Source organism: Pristis pectinata, chromosome 15 (genome assembly GCF_009764475.1).
Source record: "Pristis pectinata isolate sPriPec2 chromosome 15, sPriPec2.1.pri, whole genome shotgun sequence".
Lineage (NCBI taxonomy): Eukaryota > Metazoa > Chordata > Chondrichthyes > Rhinopristiformes > Pristidae > Pristis > Pristis pectinata.
In genome coordinates this window covers 16,776,231-16,795,628 of record NC_067419.1, presented here as the reverse complement: position 1 = coordinate 16,795,628, position 19,398 = coordinate 16,776,231, and the positions used below count along the sequence as shown (strand labels likewise).

At 41.0% G+C, this 19,398-nt stretch overlaps 1 protein-coding gene and 1 long non-coding RNA gene across 4 annotated transcripts in view; one reads left to right on the top strand and one right to left on the bottom strand.

Moving 5' to 3' along the window:
• The window catches only part of LOC127578370 (uncharacterized), a 36,074-nt gene extending 23,256 nt beyond the window's left edge, over window positions 1-12,818 (bottom strand). Inside the window, exon 1 of the long non-coding RNA XR_007957515.1 lies at window positions 12,690-12,818. This is a non-coding gene — a long non-coding RNA (uncharacterized LOC127578370). The remainder of the gene's footprint in view (window positions 1-12,689) is intronic.
• Window positions 12,819-12,970: 152 nt separating this feature from the next.
• Window positions 12,971-19,398, top strand: part of LOC127578143 (peroxisome proliferator-activated receptor alpha-like) — a 60,475-nt gene continuing 54,047 nt past the window's right edge. For 2 of the 3 annotated variants that reach the window (XM_052029751.1, XM_052029752.1), the window contains exons 1-2: window positions 12,971-13,088; window positions 14,640-14,722. The gene's annotated coding sequence lies outside the window, so the exon portion shown is untranslated. Of the gene's footprint in view, window positions 13,089-14,639; window positions 14,723-17,698; window positions 17,769-19,398 lie in introns of those variants that run through there. The other variant, XM_052029755.1, reaches the window with a different exon arrangement.

The following is a 19,398-nucleotide window of genomic DNA, read 5'->3' as shown; positions in this document are numbered from 1 at the left end:
AATGGGGAGCGAATTCAGAAATCGGAGGTGCAAAGGGACTTGGGAGTCCTAATGCAGGATTCCCTAAAGGTTAGCTTGCAGGTTGAGTCAGTAGTAAGGAAGGCAAATGCAATGTTAGCATTCATTTTGAGAGGACTAGAATATAAAAGCAAGGACGTAATGCTGAGGCTTTATAAGTCATTGGTCAGACGACATATGGAGTATTGTGGGCCCCATATCTAAGGAAGGATGTGCTGGCATTGGAGAGGGTCCAGAGGAGGTTCAGGAATGAAAGGGTTAATTATGAGGAGCATTTGATGGTTCTGTGCCTGTACTCGCAGGAGTTTAGAAGGATGGGGGGGGGAAACCTACTTAATAATGGAAGGCCTGGATAGAATGGACGTGGAGAGGATGTTTCCAGACCAGAGGGCATAGCCTCAGAAATAGAAGGACATCCCTTTAGGACAGAGATGAGGAGGAATTTCTTGAGCCAGAGGGTGGTGAATCTGTGGAATTCATTGCCACAGACAGCTGTGGAGGCCAAGTCATTGGGTATAGTTAAAGGGGAGGTTGATAGGTTGTTGATTAGTAAGGGTATCAAAGATTACAGGGAGAAGGTAGGAGAATGGTGTTGAGAGGAAAAAATAAATTGGCCATGATCGAATGGCAGAGCAGACTCAAAGGGCTGAATGGCCTAATTCGGCTCCTATGTCTTATGGTCTTATGAGTGGATTAACTTTGAACAACAAGATATGTATTACCATTTCTCTATTATAGAGCAACATTTGGAATCATCGGTCCTTTTTTTGGTGAACTAAACTTTAATTGTATAGCTCAATGCACTTGGAACAAAACTATTACTGAGTTTATCTGAGACAAGTATGAATCGTTCTTTTGCATAGGTGATACAGTCAAGGATGGGGGTTGGAGTCTGGAAACACCACACCACTTTATTCAATGTTAAAGAAAAAATCTAGAACAAAAGTAGACTATTTTAATAGAAAATATCTTTAAATTCTGATTTTTCTTCTCCACTAGAATTAGTAATGCAAATTCCACAAACAAACTTTTCAAATAGAAGTATTTTTGACATGTTACAAAGAAATCCCACAAATGCTGGAAAAATCGAAATAAAATAAAATTTGAATCTAAGCTTAACATTATAGATACTAAATAAAATCATCTCTTACAGATAACAGGTTGGGAGTGTTCTTCGGAAGAAAGAAGGGATAAGCTATTAATAGATTGAAGGTTCTGAAATGTTTGGGAGGCCAGTGTGTGGAGTGGGTTTTCATCCACTCTCAGAGACAGATCCTAAAAATTGTCAAGCTATTTAACATTATACCTGATGAATAATTGGAGTATCTGCCTTACAGTTGGAATTCAGGGTGATTGCAGTTTGCGTTAGTGGCTGCAAGGTGCAATCTTTGAAGATTATTCAAACCACCACATGCTGCCTATTCTGTGCATACTACAGACACTTTGCACACTGTTCTATTGCACTTGCCGTCCTTGCCAAAATCCTGGTGGAGTTAATGGTCAGCTTGTCTGCTGAATCCTTAATAGTATGGACATTATTGGGCCTGCTGAAGGCACGATCAGTCTTCACACATGCTGGTGACTTAATTTCCTTCATTTCACAGGTGACTGACATTATAACTTCTGGTGCCATTTCTCAGCTGTACTTTTTTCCTTGGCTCAGGGTTGGATATGTAGCGATTCCTCACCCAAAAAGGGACATGGCTCAAAAAGTGACCCAAAGGTTTTCACATCAGTCATCTGAAGAAGTGCAAATTTGAAGATGGTTGCCCCCCCTTCCCCTCCTCCTCCTCCCCCGCACCCCCACCTGGATGCTGCCTGGCCTGCTGAGTATTTTCAGCATTTCTGTTTTTATTCTATATTAGAAAATACAGGCCCAGCTTCTTTCTCACTTTCATTATTGCCCCAAACTCATCTGAGTTGCAGACTAAGTCAGAGGCGCTATTACTTCCCGAGTTAGATCGCATAGGATCCTGGGGGGATCGTGGATTAGATTCATGATTGGCTCAGTGGTAGGAAGCAGAGGATGATGGTTGAGGGTTGTTTCTTGGACTGGAGTCCTGTGTCTAGTGGTGTGCCACAGGGGTTGGTGCTGGGATCTTTGTTCTTTGTAACTTATATAAACAATTTGGATGTGAGTGTACAAGGCATGGTTAGTAAGTTTGTGGATAATACTAAAATAGGTGGTGGTGTAGACAGTGTAGAAGGTTATGAAAAATTACAAGGGGATCTTGATCAGCTAGGTATGTGGACTGAGGATTGGCAAATGGTTTTCAATCCAGATAAATGTGAGGTATTACATTTTGGGAGATCAAACCTCGGTAGGACTTGTACAGTGAATGGTAGGACCTTGGGAAGTGTTATGGAACAGAGGGACTGAGGAATGTAGGTGCATAGTTCATTGAAAGCAGTGTCACAGATAGATAGGGTGGTGAAGAAGGCATTTGGCACACTGATTTCATCAGTCAGGGCATTGAGTATAGGAGTTAGGAAGTTATGTTGCAGTTATATAAGATGTTGGTAAGGCCGCACTTGGAGTATTGTGGATGGTTTTGGTCATCCTGTTATAGGAAAGATGTTATTAAACTAGAAAGAGTGCAAAAAGATTTACCAGGATGTTGCCTGGACTTGGGGCATGAGTTACAAGGAGAGGCTGTGTAGACTAGGACTTTATTCCCTGGAACGTAGGAGATTGAGGGGTGACCTGATAGAGGTGTATAACATCATGAGGGGCATGAGGAGCACATGGTCTTTTTCCCAGGGAGGGGGTGCTAAAAATAAGAGGGCAAAGGTTTAAGATCAGAGGCAAGAGATTTAAAAGGGATATCAGGGCAGCTTCTTAGCACAAAGGGTTATGTGTATTTGGAATGAGCTACCAGAAATAGTGGTTGAGGCTGGCACATTAGCAACATTTAAAAGCCATCCAGATAAGTACATGGATAGGAGACATTTAAAGGGCTATGGGCCAAACGCAGGCAGATGGGACTAGCTCGCTGGGCAACACAGTCGGCAAGAACCAATTAGGCCGAAGGGCCTGTTTCCATGCTGTATGACTATGACCTGAGTTCTCCAGCCATTCAAAAGTCCAGGTGCCTCAAAAATCTGTGGTACTGCGTGGATTTCTGGATAATTGGAAGATTGGAGGATCAGCACACATGGCCAAAATAGCAGGTAAATATCGGCAATTAAGCTTGTGGTCAGTGGGTCTGACTATTTGACCGATAATTTTTTCTTCTTTTACCAATGCAAGCAATGTAATTGTTTGATTTTGCAACAAATTACTGTGGAAAAACAGTCTGAGGTTTTTAAGCAATGTTACTTGCCAAATTCTTCAGTGAGACAGCAGGAAATAAGTCATGATTTCCACAAGTTTTTCCAACTGTAATTCCAATATTGCTTCATCTTCCTTGCCAGGAAATTTTCCACTGATTGGGGATTTAAACAATGATGTATTTGTTTCAACTACCCAAAAGAGATTATTTTCAAGATAATTACCAATTTAAGGTACAGGAAAGCACAAGTACAAAACTGGTGTGACTGAAGAGAGACTAGAGCTCACAAGAACTAATGCACAATTTTCAGTTTTGTGCAATAATCTTTGCTGTGGGAGCCTTACAGTTTCCTCCAATTTTCACCTTTACTGTTGGATTCCTAAATAATGCAAGTTGAATTCACCTAAATGAACGACTTTACCTGAATCACTGTCTCCTAATTTTGTATCCACTGCAAAGAACAAAGGCAGCAGGGACAGGGGAACACCACCACATGAGGCTCACATCCAAGTTGCACACCATCCTGAGTTGAAAATGTATTACTATTCCTTCATTATTGCTGGGTCTGAACTCCTGACCAAACAGCACTGTGGGAGCATCTTCACCAGAAGGGCTGCAGCAATTCAAGTAAATGGCTCACTACCAACTTCTCAAGAGCAATAAGAATTGGGTGATTAAGGATGGCCAATAATGTGAGCCTTTGCAATCAAAGCCCAGATCCTAAAAATGAATATAAGAAAAGTTTAAAGACCCAGTGAAAAGCATGGTGTGTCTTTAACACAGCTTCTCTGAATGCACCATTCACAAAATACAGGTATTGGTGAGTACAGGGCTTCAGTAAAGTTAGGGCAAACATGTCATTGTTAAATAAACTGATTAAGTTAAATAAGTATTCTAAAGCAGGCATGGCAGGACAGGTGATGTGTTACAGCAGTGGTACGTGGAAGCTGATAGAAGCCATTGGAATCCATAACAGACACATCGCCGATAAGTGTCTGTGGCTCATGAAACTTCAGCTCACAGTTTATAAATTGAAGCTTAAAATGTGGAAATTACAATGCATCAGGAAGGGGCAATGTTACCTGGACACTTTCAAAAGACAATTACAAACTTAGATTAAATACTGTAGAATTGGTCAGTCAAGAGGGATTAAAGAGCTTTCACATGATTAACATTCCACTTTGTCGTCAGCATTGGAGTTAGCTTCTCGAGATGAGTTGGAGATGCAAATTTTACTCCTGGGGCCAAGTATGAGAGCATTCAGGCATTCATGAGAGGCCCACCCACCTGTCCTGGGGTAGGGGCAAGCAACCACCTCCCATCACAGCCATTCCCACCTATCCAAGTGATTTAGCTCTTAGCTCTCAAGGGTTCCTGCCATTTGCAATGCTCAAATAACACATGAAAAGGATTGCTCAACACTTATCAGGATGAGTATAGCTACAAGACTTGCAACTCATGACCCCATGCAGGCTAAAGCAGTCAGCTTGATCATCACCCCTACCATGGATTTTCATTCATTTGACAGCAGCTTCCAGCACCAAGACTTTTCCCACAAAAGAGTTTAGTGTCCATAGTCACTTTTTCAGTGCTATACAATAAGGCAAATTACAAAGATTGAGCAGCAGAGAAGATATTGTAAATTGAAACTATATGGTGCTTTATCAACAATAATGGTTGGTACAAGATTATATCAAAAGTCATATCACGTGGTACACTTAGGTTGTAAAGGAACACACATTCATACATACAACACTGCTTCCTATTAAAAGCCACCAACTATATATATAATTTTTGAATATGAATTAACACAAACTTACAAATTTAACATAAGTTTAGTATCTCTACAGTATCAACTGTAGGTACTGGTAATTCCCATAAGTCATACTTTTTAAAATAAGCTTATTGGAATTGGTTTATTTATTTCACGTCCTGTATTACAATTGTTAATTTAACTTCATATAGTCATAAATATATCATATAACATATTCTCTAAACATCACCTGCAACACTAAATATTACAAAGGCAACGGATATGTTAACTACTACAGCAATTACAGCAACATTTTTTCAGTACATTACTCAATCATAAACTTTGATTCCTAAAGACTCCTCATCGTTATGTCTTTGCTCTCACTCCAATTGCAGCTTGACTCCCTTAGACACTGAAACTTTTCCTTGTTGTCCCTGTTGAAGTGAGAAAGTCATTGCTTCTGACCTCCTCTCTCCGGATTGTTTCTAATGCTTATTCTTCAGCTATAACTGTTTCTAGCTTCTCTTGCCACACTTTGGCTATATTATATTGACTTGCTATCAGTAAGGCAATGCCCAAGGTAACGTAACTCATGGAATCTTTGGAACTTTTAAGTCATTTCAACATCGCAGTAAAATTCTCCTTTGAGGCATCCAGCTCGATCTGGCCCATTTGGACTCTGATAAACGGAAGTCTTTTGACACCACACTCTTGCTCAAGACACACAGTCTAATCCTCCACAGCGGCATCAACTGACCTGAGTGAAATGGCCTCACTACAATACCCCATGCTGAGCTTTTCACCTTCTGCCAAATCAGTGGATTCTTACAATGGCACAGTCATCAGCCTGACACTGATGAACCGGTTGATTTGTACAGACTTTTTTTCTGAACTCCTTCCATCAAGCACGGTGAGTATTCCCTTGCTCTCAAAATGCTAATGACTCTCCAAAGGATACTCTGAACTAACACTGTCTATAATGGACTGTCCTCCACTTTGGGACTTTTCACCATTATCTACCTTCATGGTTTGCTTTCATGGTTTGTTCCACAGATTTACCTTTCCACTTTGTGGTGGCTTATGCAGACACTTCAGTAATGGCTACCTTCTGCCCAAGTATCTCAATGCCTCTACAATCCTGTAGTTGTTTTACTAACTGTCCTGCAGTAAAATTAACAAAAGCACAGCCCTCTCTGGCAGACACCTGAACTGTCAATACTGAGTCACTTGAGTGGCTCTTGGATCTCTTTACTTCCTCACTGTGATCCTCTGAAACACAGTCCCTCAATTTGAATTACTCTGTGCACACATTACCCATGATTGATGACACATGCCTCTGGCCCATTATCTTGAAAGGTAACTAGACCTCTAATGGCAACTCAAAAGTTTACCCCCCATAAAATTGGAGTGTCCCTTCTAAATAGGTGCACAACACAGATTTACTATGCCTCAGTGGAAATTGTTTGAGGTATTTCTGAAACATATTCTGGCCTACAATGAAAATACCTGCTGCAGTATCAATTTGTATATTGGCCATCTCAATTGATAAGGCAGCTATTAATGTGCTGTTGTTTATCTCCCCTGCAATTAAACAGTAAATTTCATTCAACATACCCATCTCCCTCTCTTAACTTTCCATTCCACTATACGGATGATATGCCAATGGGATTGCTCGACACGTTTTTATTCTGGTGTCCAAGGTAAAAGGAATTATCATCCTTCCCAAAAGCTATCTTCTTTAGAACTTGTACCCATATTCAATAAACCTTATTCTGTGGCAATTAAAACATTAGGCCATCTTGAATGGACATTCTGAGGACAGGTGGTTTCTTTAGCTTCCCACCGTTAACAAATACACAATTTGTAGCTTTCTTGCCTCTGGAATTCATGGAACTGACTGGTTTCCCACCAAACCCACTTGTAGTGTCCACATGACTTGGCCGCAAAATAGACCATGCTGCCATTACCATTTCTGTGAATTTAATTCCTACCTGCCCTGAACAAAACTGACACCTTTTCTGCCCACCACTATTTTAATAGTTTCCTGTTTTCCACTTTCTTGGTCCCCCCAACCAGCTCATCTTAACCACATACTTCCAGACCATCATCCCACACCAAGGTGGTCTGAGCTCTCTTTCACCTGCATTAATTTCTTTTACATTGAACAGCTTCTTCAACTCCACTCACCTTCTCCAAGTCAAAGATGTAGCTATGTGAACATGCAAGGGCCCAAGCTTTGCCTGTGTCTGTTGGATATGTAGAACTGTCCTTATTTCAATCTTAATCAAGCCCCTTTGCTCAAGACTATTTTTTTCTACTCTATGACTGTAGTGCTGCTTCTTCCTGCACTCATACAGAACTCAAGCAGTTCATTAACTTTGCTGCTAATTTTACATGATCCATATCTGACATTTTCTTGACATCATCATCTCCATCTCAGGGGATAGATTAGTGACCACTTTCCACCATTAGCCTACCAACTCTCCCACCTATCTCGCTCAGACCTCCTGCCTCCTGTGACCATTCCATTCTCCCAGTTTCTCTGGTTCTGTCACATCCATTGGGATGATGACACTTTACACATCATTGCTTCCAAAGTATTTTCCTTTTTCTTTAACCCTACACATTGTTGACAGGACTTTCAACCACTTCTGCATTTTCTGCAATTCTGCTTCCACCCCCTATCTCCCAGCCAGAAATTCCCACGTCCTCACATCCTACCCCACCAGCCTCCACATTCAACAGATCATACTCCATAATTTCAACCACCTTTAACGGGATTTCACCACCAGACACATTTTCCCCCACCCTCCCATTTCAATTTTCTGAAGGCACGACTTCCACTGTGACTGCGAGATCCACTCTTTCATCTCCACCAACCACCACCCTACAAGGCATTTTCTCATGCAACTGAGGGAGGTGCAACACCTACCCTTTTACACCATCCAGGAACCCAAAGAGTCCTTCCAGATGAAGCAGTGATTCACTTGCACTTCTTCCAATTTTTTTGTATTGTTTTTGATGCTCACAATGAGGTTGCATCTACTTAGGAGAAGCTAAATGTAGATTGGGTCACAGGTTTGCAGACAGCCCCATTCAGTCCACAAGAGTGACCTTGAGCTTTGAATCACTTGTCAATTTAATTCTCCATCCTGCTCCCGAAGCTCTATGTCTTCAGTCTCCTACCTTGCTCCAACAATATCCAATGTAAACTTCAGGAAAAGCACTTCATCTTCCATCTGGGCAAGTGTCCAATATTGAATTCAACAATTTCAGGTAATGAATTGTTTTTTTCCCTCTGCACAAATGTGCCTGTACTTTCCTGTTTCTTAACCAACTGTAATGGATAGTACAATATATCAAAAGTCAGAGCACATAGAACACTCAATTCATAAAGCCACACTCACATTCATATGTGTTACAAAATGCAAAATCAGTGAATACCAAATGCTCCAAGTTTCCTTACAATTTTCCACCTTCCAGTGACTACTCCCCCACTGTTCCTTTTCTCTCCGCTCCTGATCTACCTGGCCCCCATTACCATGTCTCTTTCCCCTCCTCCACCCTCTCCATCTGCCCATCACCCACTACTCACCTCTGCCCTCCCCACCCCCTCACTTTATGCCATGCTCCACCTTCCTCTCCTATCATATTCCATCACCTTCAGCCCTTTGTCACTTCCGTCTATCATCTCCCAGCTTCTGGCGTCATTTTCACTCCTCCCCCCCGTCATCTGGATCCACCTGTCACCTGCCAGCTCTTGGTCCACCCCTTCCCTCCACCTTTTTCATACTGGCTGTCTCCCCTCTATAGTGTGGTGGTTAGCGTAATGCTATTACAGCACCAGCGACCCGGGTTCAATTCCGGCCACTGTCTGTAAGGAGTTTGTAGTTTGTACGTTCTCCTCGTGTCTGAGTGGGTTTTCTCTGGGTGCTCTGCTTTCCTCCCACATTCCAAAGATGTACGGGTTAGGAAATTGTGGGCATGCTGTGTTGGTGCCGGAAGCATGGTGATACTTGTGGGCTGCCTCCAGAACACTCTGCGCAAAAGATGCATTTCTCTGTGTATTTTGATGTACATATGACTAATAAAAATATCTTATCAGTCCAGATGAAGGGTCTTGACCCAAAATGTCAACTGCCCATTTTCCTCCACAGATGCTGCCTGACCTGCTGACTTCCTCCAGCATTTTGCCTGTTCCAGCATCTACAGTCTCTTGTGTCAGCAGTCAAGCTTGCACGGCAAATCTCCAAGCAGCCACTGTAAGTTATAGGGTAATTTTTACTTGGTGCACAATGGAATCTGAAACTTTGGCCATCAGGCATTGCATGATGATTGTGTCGAAATGGATCCAGCCATCACTTCCATATTCAAAAGAATGGACACTAAGTGCTGAGAAAAACTCTGTGCAAGAGTGGAAATGAAATTCCCGTGGATTTGGTAAGTTTGCAGATGACACTAAAATAGGTGTCATTGACAGTGAAGTTGGTTATCAGGATTTACAGAGAGATCTTGATCAGCTGGGTATATGGACCAAGGAATGGCAAATTGAGTTTAATTTGGATAAATCAGAGGTGTTGCATTTTGGAAAGTCAAATCAATGTCGGACTTTCACAGTAAATGGTAGGGCCCTGGGAAGTGTTGTGGAACAGAGGAAGCTAGAAGTACAAATATGGTTCCCTGAAAGTAACAATGCAGGAAGGGGAAGAAGACTTTTGGCATGCTGGCCTTCATTAGCCAGGGCATTGAGTATAGAAATTGGGATGTTATGTTGCAGTTATACAAGATGTTGCTGAGGCTATATTTGGAATATTGTGTTCAGTTTTGATCACCCTGCTATAGGAAAGATGCCATTAAACTGGAAAGAGTGCAGAAGACATTTACAAGGATGTTGCCGGGACTTGAGGGACTGACTTATGGAAAGAGGTTGACCAGATTAAGACTTTTTTCATTGGAGCATAGGAGGATGAGGGATCATCTTATAGAGGTGTATAAAATCATGAGGGGGATAGATGGGGTCAATGTGCACAATCTTTTTCCCAGCGTTGAGGAATCAAGAGCTAGAGGGCATAGGTTTAAGGTGAGGGGGAGAGATTTGATGGGAACCTGAAGGGCAACTTTTGCACCCAGAGGGTGATCAGTTTGTGGCATGAACTGCCAGAGGAAGCGGTTAAGGCAGGTGCATTAACAACATTTAAAAGGCATATGGGCCAAATGTGGGCAAATGTGACTAGCTTAGATGGGAATTTTGGTTGGCATGGACCAGATGGGCCAAAGGGCCTGTTTCCATGCTGTTTGACTCTATGACTTTGCCACTGCAATCAGGCTGTCTGGTTGACCTGTCAGTGCAGCAAACATTTCATTGTGCATGACCATCAATTTCATCTATCAGCTCCTTCATGGAAGTCCTTATCAGAGCTCTCTGTAGCACCATCCCTACGTGACCTTTCTCTTCATGAAGTGGACAATGGCTGCTGGCCATTTGTCACTGGTGATACACCACAAGTATATCTTGTTTCCAAGACAATTTCTGTGAGAGGTCAGTGTGGTTATCTGAGTGCTGACTGCCACCTTCAAATCCTTGGGTTATTGTCTGGCCAGTTTGGACTTCTTGAAAGAAAACCAGCACAATCACAGGGTTATAAATGAGGGGCATTTAGAGAGTGGGGCTAAGGGAAGTGAAAGGTGAAAGGCCTATACCATCGGGAGAGGTCATCAGATGAAGGGGAGTTGGAATGTGACGATCAAGAGGTTTGAACATACTATCATCAATAATATCTCCAAGCCATCACTTGCCATCAACTGTGATGACCACTGGTAATGGCCAGCACTCTCTCCTTCAGTGAGGGGTGAGATATTGCAGTGTTTGTTATTATTGGCATCAATTGTGTGCCAGATTTTCCTGCTAAAGAGAAGAAAATCTGAGTGTTTTGCTGTATTTTTTGGTGGTGTAACTGTCATGGTTGAACATCTAGCAACAGGTAAAAGTTGTCAAATTTAGGTATGAGGGTGTTCTTGAAGTATTTTAGGATTGAATCTAGATTGATGGAGATAGTTGATTGATCGGATTGTAGTTAGGGTTGTAGTATATTGTGAAACAAGTGATGTTGGTTGGAGATTGATTCTGAATATGTTTTCACTTACCTAGACCATGCACAAGGTCATTGAACTTTGTGCATCACTGAATCCAGGCTCTTGGTCCAGCGTTGATCTCAATTGGGGTCTCCTCTGTGCTACACCAGCAAATATCTTGATGGCTTCTTGGCACCCTCTGGGAAGGGGACCTCAATCCTCTACCAAAGCTTCCACATTTATCAGAAAAACAAGGTGCCTGTTCTTGCCCTTGTTCAGCCATGTCTTCTAGCAAGCAGCTAAGACCTTTGGAATGACTTCCATGAATGATTCCAAGCACAAAGCACCTCTTTTTTTAAGAAGTACAGGCTGGCTTTCACCAGTGGTAACTAGCTAAATCTATGCTAGCCACTCATGAAATGGGACCCTATGATTGTAATGCAATAACCAGCACAATTATCACTTGCTGACCATTGGAAATCATGACAATAACCAAGAAACATGAGTTTGATATGCAACTAGTGTTGGGTCAAATGTGCATGGGTTAATTGTGTGTTGTGAACCTTTTCTGTTGCCTAGCTATCTCCAGTTTTAGCCCCTCTAAGTGTCCATGAAAGGGATATGAACAGATTAATTGAATTGCCAAAAAGGGCTTAATGTGGAGAAATGTAAATATTAACTTCTATGGGTAATGTATAAAAGTCATTTTTTAAAAAGTGAATAACTGATAAATTTTGGTCTTCAGAGGGAGTTGAATTTCCATGTACATGAATGCAAGTTCATTTGGGGCAACTGCAGCAGCATTCATATTGTGCCCTTGAGAGTCTTTCTGAAGGCCCACACTGCTATCACATTTACTAAGTAAACCAATAGCACTGTGCCTGTCTTTTGAAAATCCATAATTTTGGTGGATGAACATCAGAAGAAGCAGCAACAACGTCAAACAATTTGTAAGGAAAATGGTAGGTTGATCTTTATTGCAAGGTGGTTGAAGTACAAAAGTAAGAAAGTCTTGGTGCAATTTTATATGGCTTGGCTGAATCCATACCTACAGAACTGTATGCATGTTGCATCTGGGTAATGTATGACTGTGGTAGGTATCCGGAATGGTCCTAGTCCTTCAAAGGTTCACACTGTCAGAAGAAATGATCCCACAAAAGTTTCTAATCGTAGTCTTTGCTAAGTATTTTACCCTAATCGTGACAAAAAGTTTCTTGTATCTGAGCTCAGAGTTCAGTGAAACAGTAATGGGCAGTCCTTGGTTCCGATGGCTAGTTTTCATCTTGGCCTCAAGTTACCTCCTGATTTTGGACATTTGACATGCCAACCACATTTGACAGTCCATTTATATCATTTATGCCTTCCCTCATTTTAAAGGCCTCACTATATATGATTTTTCGCATAAGATTCTTTCTTTACAATAGAAAAACTATAATATTTACAAGCTCTCACCAACAATTACAAAACACATCATGAACCACAGTTGAAAGAGATCACCCCGAATGTTTTGGGAACATAATGACAGCACCTCCATTGGGAACAATTTATTGTTCTCCCTGATAGATCCCCTTTACCTGATACACAGCTCCACAGGCACTAGGCATCCTGCTTGGTCAAAATAAACTCCACGCCTGCCAGTGATCCAAGGCATGATGTGGGACCCAAGAAAATGTCCTTTGCCAGCCCCCGCCCCGTGTTTAAGCAGAGTTTGCACTGCAGTGCTGCTGCCATTCACCACGTTTGGTTGTGCGAGGCGACGACGCCTCCAGCACACACACACTGGACGGCGCCACCATTGGCCCGCCAGCCCCTCCTCCCCTCAGCTCGGACCGCGGCGGGCGCGTCACTTCCGTCTGTCAGCCCCAGCCCGGTGGCCGTTGGTAAACAGCGCGAGGCGGCCGGAGCGCGCCCCCGGAGCCGCCGTGAGCGTCCGCCGCCGCTTCACCGCCCGCCGAGCGGCAGCTGCAGCGCAGGTGAGAGCTCCGCCCGGGAGGCGGCACGTTTGCTTTGACCAGGCGGCGGGATATGGAACTTGGGTGCTGGAGAGGGACAATAAACAGCTGGCATCCTGTGCGACCGTTGGTAATGTGATTGAGTGCAAGTGGCAGGTGATTGGCAGACCCTTCAGACGGCCGCAGTCCCCGCAAGCGGCCCACTGCCGAGAGGAGCGGTCCGCACAAAACGCGCAGCGCTGCTGGCGACAGGACTTTGACCCGACTTCCTGTCAACGACATGTCCAGCGCACGGTGTCACGGGTTGTGGTCCCGTTGCTGCAGGTGCACCGCACGCCCCATCGGCACCCAGGCACTTGTCCAACCCGACCTGACAGTCATCCCTCCACACCGGCGGGAGCCAGGGGCCCCTCTGCCTGGCATTTGTCCATTCCTTTCTCGGCTTCTGAAAGGACAAGTGACTAAAAATAATACATCAAAAGTCGCATTTTGCCAGTGATTATTTTTGTCTTTAATTTATTTGATTTTTTAGAGTGTGAACAGGAGTTGGATAGCTTGCAGAGTTAATATTTTAGGAAGGGGTCTTCGCTATTTAATAATCCATCCCAAATATCTATCAATCGGAAAGTTACATTGGGCGGACTTTCCTTGCTTGGTCCCTGTTTAAAATTTTCAGGGAGTTTCGGGAGAGTAGTTGTACGTTTAGATGACGGCTCTCTTTTTAATTAGCCACTTCAAAATTAGATTATTTCTCACAAAGGCCAGATCAAAAATAATCGTTGATTTGGTGACAAAAGCTTTAAAAAATTTGTTTGAACTAAAACTAGCCAACGATACACCTGTTGAAAATTAGGAATGGATTATACTTCCAGTGGTTTTATGAATTAAATCTCTTGCAAAAACATTTTTGTAAGAGACAAAAATTCAAGGCTTCAATTAAGATAACCTCCCATAATTAAATTAATTTGGTTAATAGTATCTCATATTTTGATATCATAGATTGTTGACCATCTGTGAAAGGAGCATCTTTAATACTAACCTTGGGTTAAAAAAAAACAAATGAGTGAATTTTTAGAATACCTGTTACCAATTCACACCTCTGTATTATGTTTGTTAGTTTTATTTGTCTTTTTTAAGCTGGGCAGTAGTTATTTGCCAAAACATAATTTTACTGTCTTTAATAGGAAAGGTCCAGATTTGTGATTTCCCCCTTTAAATGATAAAGCTAAAATAGTATACTTTTAATAGAAGTTGTCAATTTGTGAATTATGTTATTAATATATTGATAATACCACTTCAGTAAATTATTGCATACATGCAAATCAAAACAAGAGTTTATGTAAAAATAAACGTAATACAGCAGACTGTTAATAAATTGTTACACTTTAAGTATTTTATTTAAGAATACCTTGTTTGATTGTGCTCTTACTTCTTGAGTCAAAATATTTTGGGTTCAAGGCTTGTTCTAGAGACTTGGGCACGGAGGTCTTGGCCCACTTTCTTGTATGGTATTGAGGAAGTGCTTCACTCCAGTCTTTCAGTTGAAACATTCAACTCTCTCTGCTGTCTCAGATCCTGTGGCACTGTTTTGAAGACAAGCAACAGTATCTCCAGGATCACAGCAAATACTTAAGCCGCACTCAACTTCACAAACGGTGAGTTAGGTGATCATTATCATGTTGTTGTGCCATTTTGCTCAGTACAAATGGGCTGTCACATTGCCTACATTACAATAGATAGTACATTTCAAAATTTTTCTTAGTTGCCTGTGAAGTGCTGAGGGCCACATAAATGTGTCTGTCATTTTCTTTACTTGTGTCTCCTTTTTTTTAACAGACGTTTATCCAGACTTCTTAAAAATAAGATCATAAGGCTAGATGTAAAGAACATATGCAACAAGAAATTTTGTGCGTCCCTTGGAATTCATATCGTGGAAAACTGCAAGATCATTTCAAATTAATTGTTAGATTAGGATTTTGATATTTTTTTACTGGCAGAGAAAAATATTTAAAGAGTTTTATCTTGGTATAGACTGCATTGTGCAGAAATTTCATGCATTGCACTGAGTCCATAGTGGAAAAAAATTAAACAATCCTTAAAAAAAATAGTTGTTTACTTTTCTGGTTCAGAGGGGAGCTGCATTTTGGATGTTCTTAATCAGATCCTTTACTGGGGTGTAGATTGAAGATAATGATTAAGAGAAACTTGATAAGGGTGTCAGCTGGTTTGCCTTCATCTATTTGACATATTTGTCAAAAGTGATTTCCCTTTCACAAGTCTATGTTGACCCCTGCCAGATCTGATTATTATTCCCTGTCTCCTGTTAGCATCTTCCTTATTATTTATATCAGGTTAGCTCATGTACAGATCCCTGCTTTTTACCCCTTTCCTTTCTACCTTCCAATCTGTGGTGATCATTTGAGAAATTATGCAAGGTGACAGCTAGTGCATTCACTATCTCCATTGCCACCTCCTTTGAGACTGTAGGATACAGATTATGAGGTCCTGAGAATTTTTTACCTTTCAGTCCCATTAGTTTCTTTGGCACACATTTTGTTTTTACTAATTACAATTACATTTCTTTGAACTTATTCTTTTTAGACCTCTCCACAATTTCCAAGAGGTTTTGTAATAAACGTAAACAATTAAATACAGTGGTAAATGAATAGATACAAAGTAAATAACACATTTATAACTGTAGTAATCAAGGTTAGTGACTTAAAATTCCCTCAGAAAATGAATACATGGAACACAACCTTAAATGTTTTATGAAACATTCAGTTAAAATTTTCTGAATCCATTCAATAACTGAAAGTTTGATTTTATTTCCTTTGCCATAAGTTAATGATCCTGTTACATTACTACAGCAAGAATATCCATTTATGTATCACCTTTAATGTGGCAAAAATATTCCAAGGCACCTCATTGGTGTGTTATCAAGTGGATGATTGATTGTAAGTGACATCAAAAAGATTTGGGGCAGACAACTAAAAACTTGTCCGGTGGTAGGTTTTATGGAATGCATTAAAGGAGGAAAGAGTGTTAAAGAGGCAGAGAGCTTTTTGGAGAAGATTGCAGAGTTTAGGATGCTGGCAGTGGAAGACAGGCCCATCACTGGTGGAGTAATTAAATCAGGCAAGAACTCATTTTGGTACACAGAAATCTTGGAGAATTACAGGGCTAGTGGAAGTTATTGATATGGGGAATGGTGAGACTGTGAAAGGATCTGAAAACAAAGATATTTTTAAAATTTCAGTGAGCACAGGACGACAGGACAGGGCAGCAGTTTGCTGCTGCCTTTCAGTTCCATGATTTGGGTTCAGTCCTGACATCGGATGTTGTCTGTGCACAGTTTGCATCTCTGTGATGGCATGGGTTTCCTCTGTGTGCTCCAGTTTCTTTTCACGTTTCAAAAGGTTAATTAGCTACTATACCCCTTAGTGTAGGTTGATGATAAAAAGAATCAAGTGGGGCTGATGGACATGTGTGAGAGAATAACTTCAGGGATACAGGGAAAGAAGAGGAGAGAATGGATTGCTCCCCTTGGGCTGGCATTGACCTAGTAGGCAGAATGGTCTCCTGCATCATTATAAGTCTTAAATACTTGGATGAATATGTTGATGTGAGTTACGGGGAGCAGTTTTGGAAGCTCTTAATTTTACAGTGAGTAGAATGAATGTTATACTTAATAACATCCATATTTTTTATAGAATAATACCTTCATAACTGGCATATGATACAAATAATCACAACAAATACAGGGATAAAAGTTGCATTTCCATTGGATTCAAAAGATAACATTCTCTTTTTCATTGCTTACCTGTTTGCTAGATCCAGAATACAGTGTCTAGTTGTATGTTGGATGACCAAATAGTTTCATTACAGGTTTTTCAGATGCAAAGTAACTCCTAATCATTGACTTAGGAAAAATCTATTTTAGGTCTGGAACTTTGATGCAAGGTTGCTAGGATATACAAAACTTTTCCAAAAAAACTTTTTTTTCAAATGAGGATTTGGCATTAGGCCTAAGTATAAACATTATTACTTATGTTAAGGTAATAGTTAAAATAAACCAAATCTTGTTTGAGGGAAAAAGTACAATGCACGAAGTCTGTGTACCAGTTATGTGTTGGTGGTCTATCACTAGCACAGTACTGTTCACTGCAATGTTCCAACAAACAAACAGATTTTCATAGGTTGAATTGGAGGACTAATTAGTTTTGCCATACTACAATTTCTGTCTTCAATTAAATAATTGGCGATATTGTTCTTCTGAAAGAAACAGTGGTACGTAAGAGAAAATCAGAAATTTCTAGTGACTATTTTGATCATTCCCTAGATGTGACCAGTGATAACTCCCAGAATATTGTATGGTAGGGAGCCAGCAAAATTAATATTGTTTAAATATCTGTTGGAGATAATGGACTTTTTTTTGTTGGAGATGATCATTGCCTGGCATTTGGATGGTGCCACTTATCAATCCAAACTTGAATGTTCTCCAGCTCTTTCTGCATAGAGAATGCTTTGTTACCTGAAGAACTGCAAACAGACCTGAACATAATGTAATAATCAACATCATTCCTTCTGACCTTAAGATGGAGGAAGAGTTATTGATGAAGCAGCTGAAGATGTTTAAGCCCAAGGAGATTTGCATCTGGAATGATTGATTTCCAACAATGATGGCCATCTTTTTTGTGCCAGGTGTGCCTTTTGAACCCAGTTTTACAGGGTTTACTTGTTGCCGTGCAGTCAAATGCTGCCTTTATATCAATGACAGTCACTCTCACTTTACCTCTCTCTCCTCTTACCATATCTCCTCAGCATGTCTCTAGTAGCTCTGATAATGTCTGAGGCTATGTGGTCTTAGTGGGACAAAACCGAGCATCTGTAATTAAACTATTGTAAGTGCTGCTTGGTATAACTATTGATGACACCTTCTGTCACTTTGTTGACAATTGAGATAGTAATTAACTGCTGTTACTTGAATTGTTCTGAATCAATCCTATTTAGCAGAGTTGTAGTACCAGAGAAAATGAGTGTCCTTGGTATGACAAAAAGACTTCTCCACAAGGATTGTTGGGTAATTTTTTTGTCATGAAATACCATTTGTCAGCAATTGGTTTGTACGGTATTGTAATGAATGGATGGATGTTTTGGGGTAGCTGGATTGTTGACCACAAGGCCAAATAGCTTCATCCTTCTCTTTTTGCTTCTTTTACCACCTCCTACAGGTCCTGCAGTTATGTTCTTTGGGATTTGGCCAGCTCAGCTTGCCCACTAGTGTATTTTTTCTTGCCCATTGATGTATTTTTTTTCTTGCCCAGTAGTGTATTTTCTCTAATGGTGCTACTGAACCATCCTGGATAAACATTGAAGTGTCCTGTCCAGAGTGTATACTGTGCCATTGCTACTGAGTTTCTTTCAAATGCTGTTAAATGTTGTGGCATTCTAATCCATCCCAGGCAACAGTTATGTGGTAATCTCCAGGAGAGTTCCCTGCCCATTGTTGCTCAGATATCCTGAGAGCTCGTGGAGTTCAGGTTCAATGTTGAAGCCTCCCAGGGCCTTTCCCTCTTAACTGGTTATCATTGTTTCACCGGCTGGTGTGGATCATCTGTTGCAAGATGGAGGTGGTGATTTGCACTATCACATCCATGTCAGCTCTCTACCAGAGCAACTATAGTTCCACCTCTTGACCACTTCTCCATAGCCTTGCAAATTTTTGCCCACCATATATTTATCCAATTCCCTCTTGAAGGCCACAGTGGAGCCTGCCCTCCACCACATCAGCAGGCAGTGCATTCCAGATTCCAACCACTCACTGCAGAAAAGGTTCTTCTTGTTACTTTTAATTCTCTTCCCCTTTATTTTCTACGTTTTTGTTGTATGCATTTTGTGAAATATCATAATGGATGAGTTTGAGACTTTGAATGAAAGATTTGATTTTCTTACAATTATGCCAGATGTCCCAATCTGTGGGATGTCTTTCCTATTTTAAGGACATTCTTTTAAGTTCATGAGGGAGACTTTGTACAAAGTTTGTGCCATTGCCATATCTGAATTGTGTGCCTAGTCCCGTGAGTTATTGAAACGTGCCACAGAAGGAATTCATTTAACCATTAAATCCATATTGTCTATATGTAGAGGAATCCTGTAAGTCCAATTCCCCAGCTATTTTCTCACAGCACTGCATATTAATTTCCTTTAACTGCATATCCAATTCTCTTTTGAAAATCCTTATTTAATTTTTTTCCATCATCCATAAAGGCGGCAAGTAACCTTTCTCTGCTTAATTTTTTTTTCTGGCATCTCCCCTGTTTCTTTTGTCAAT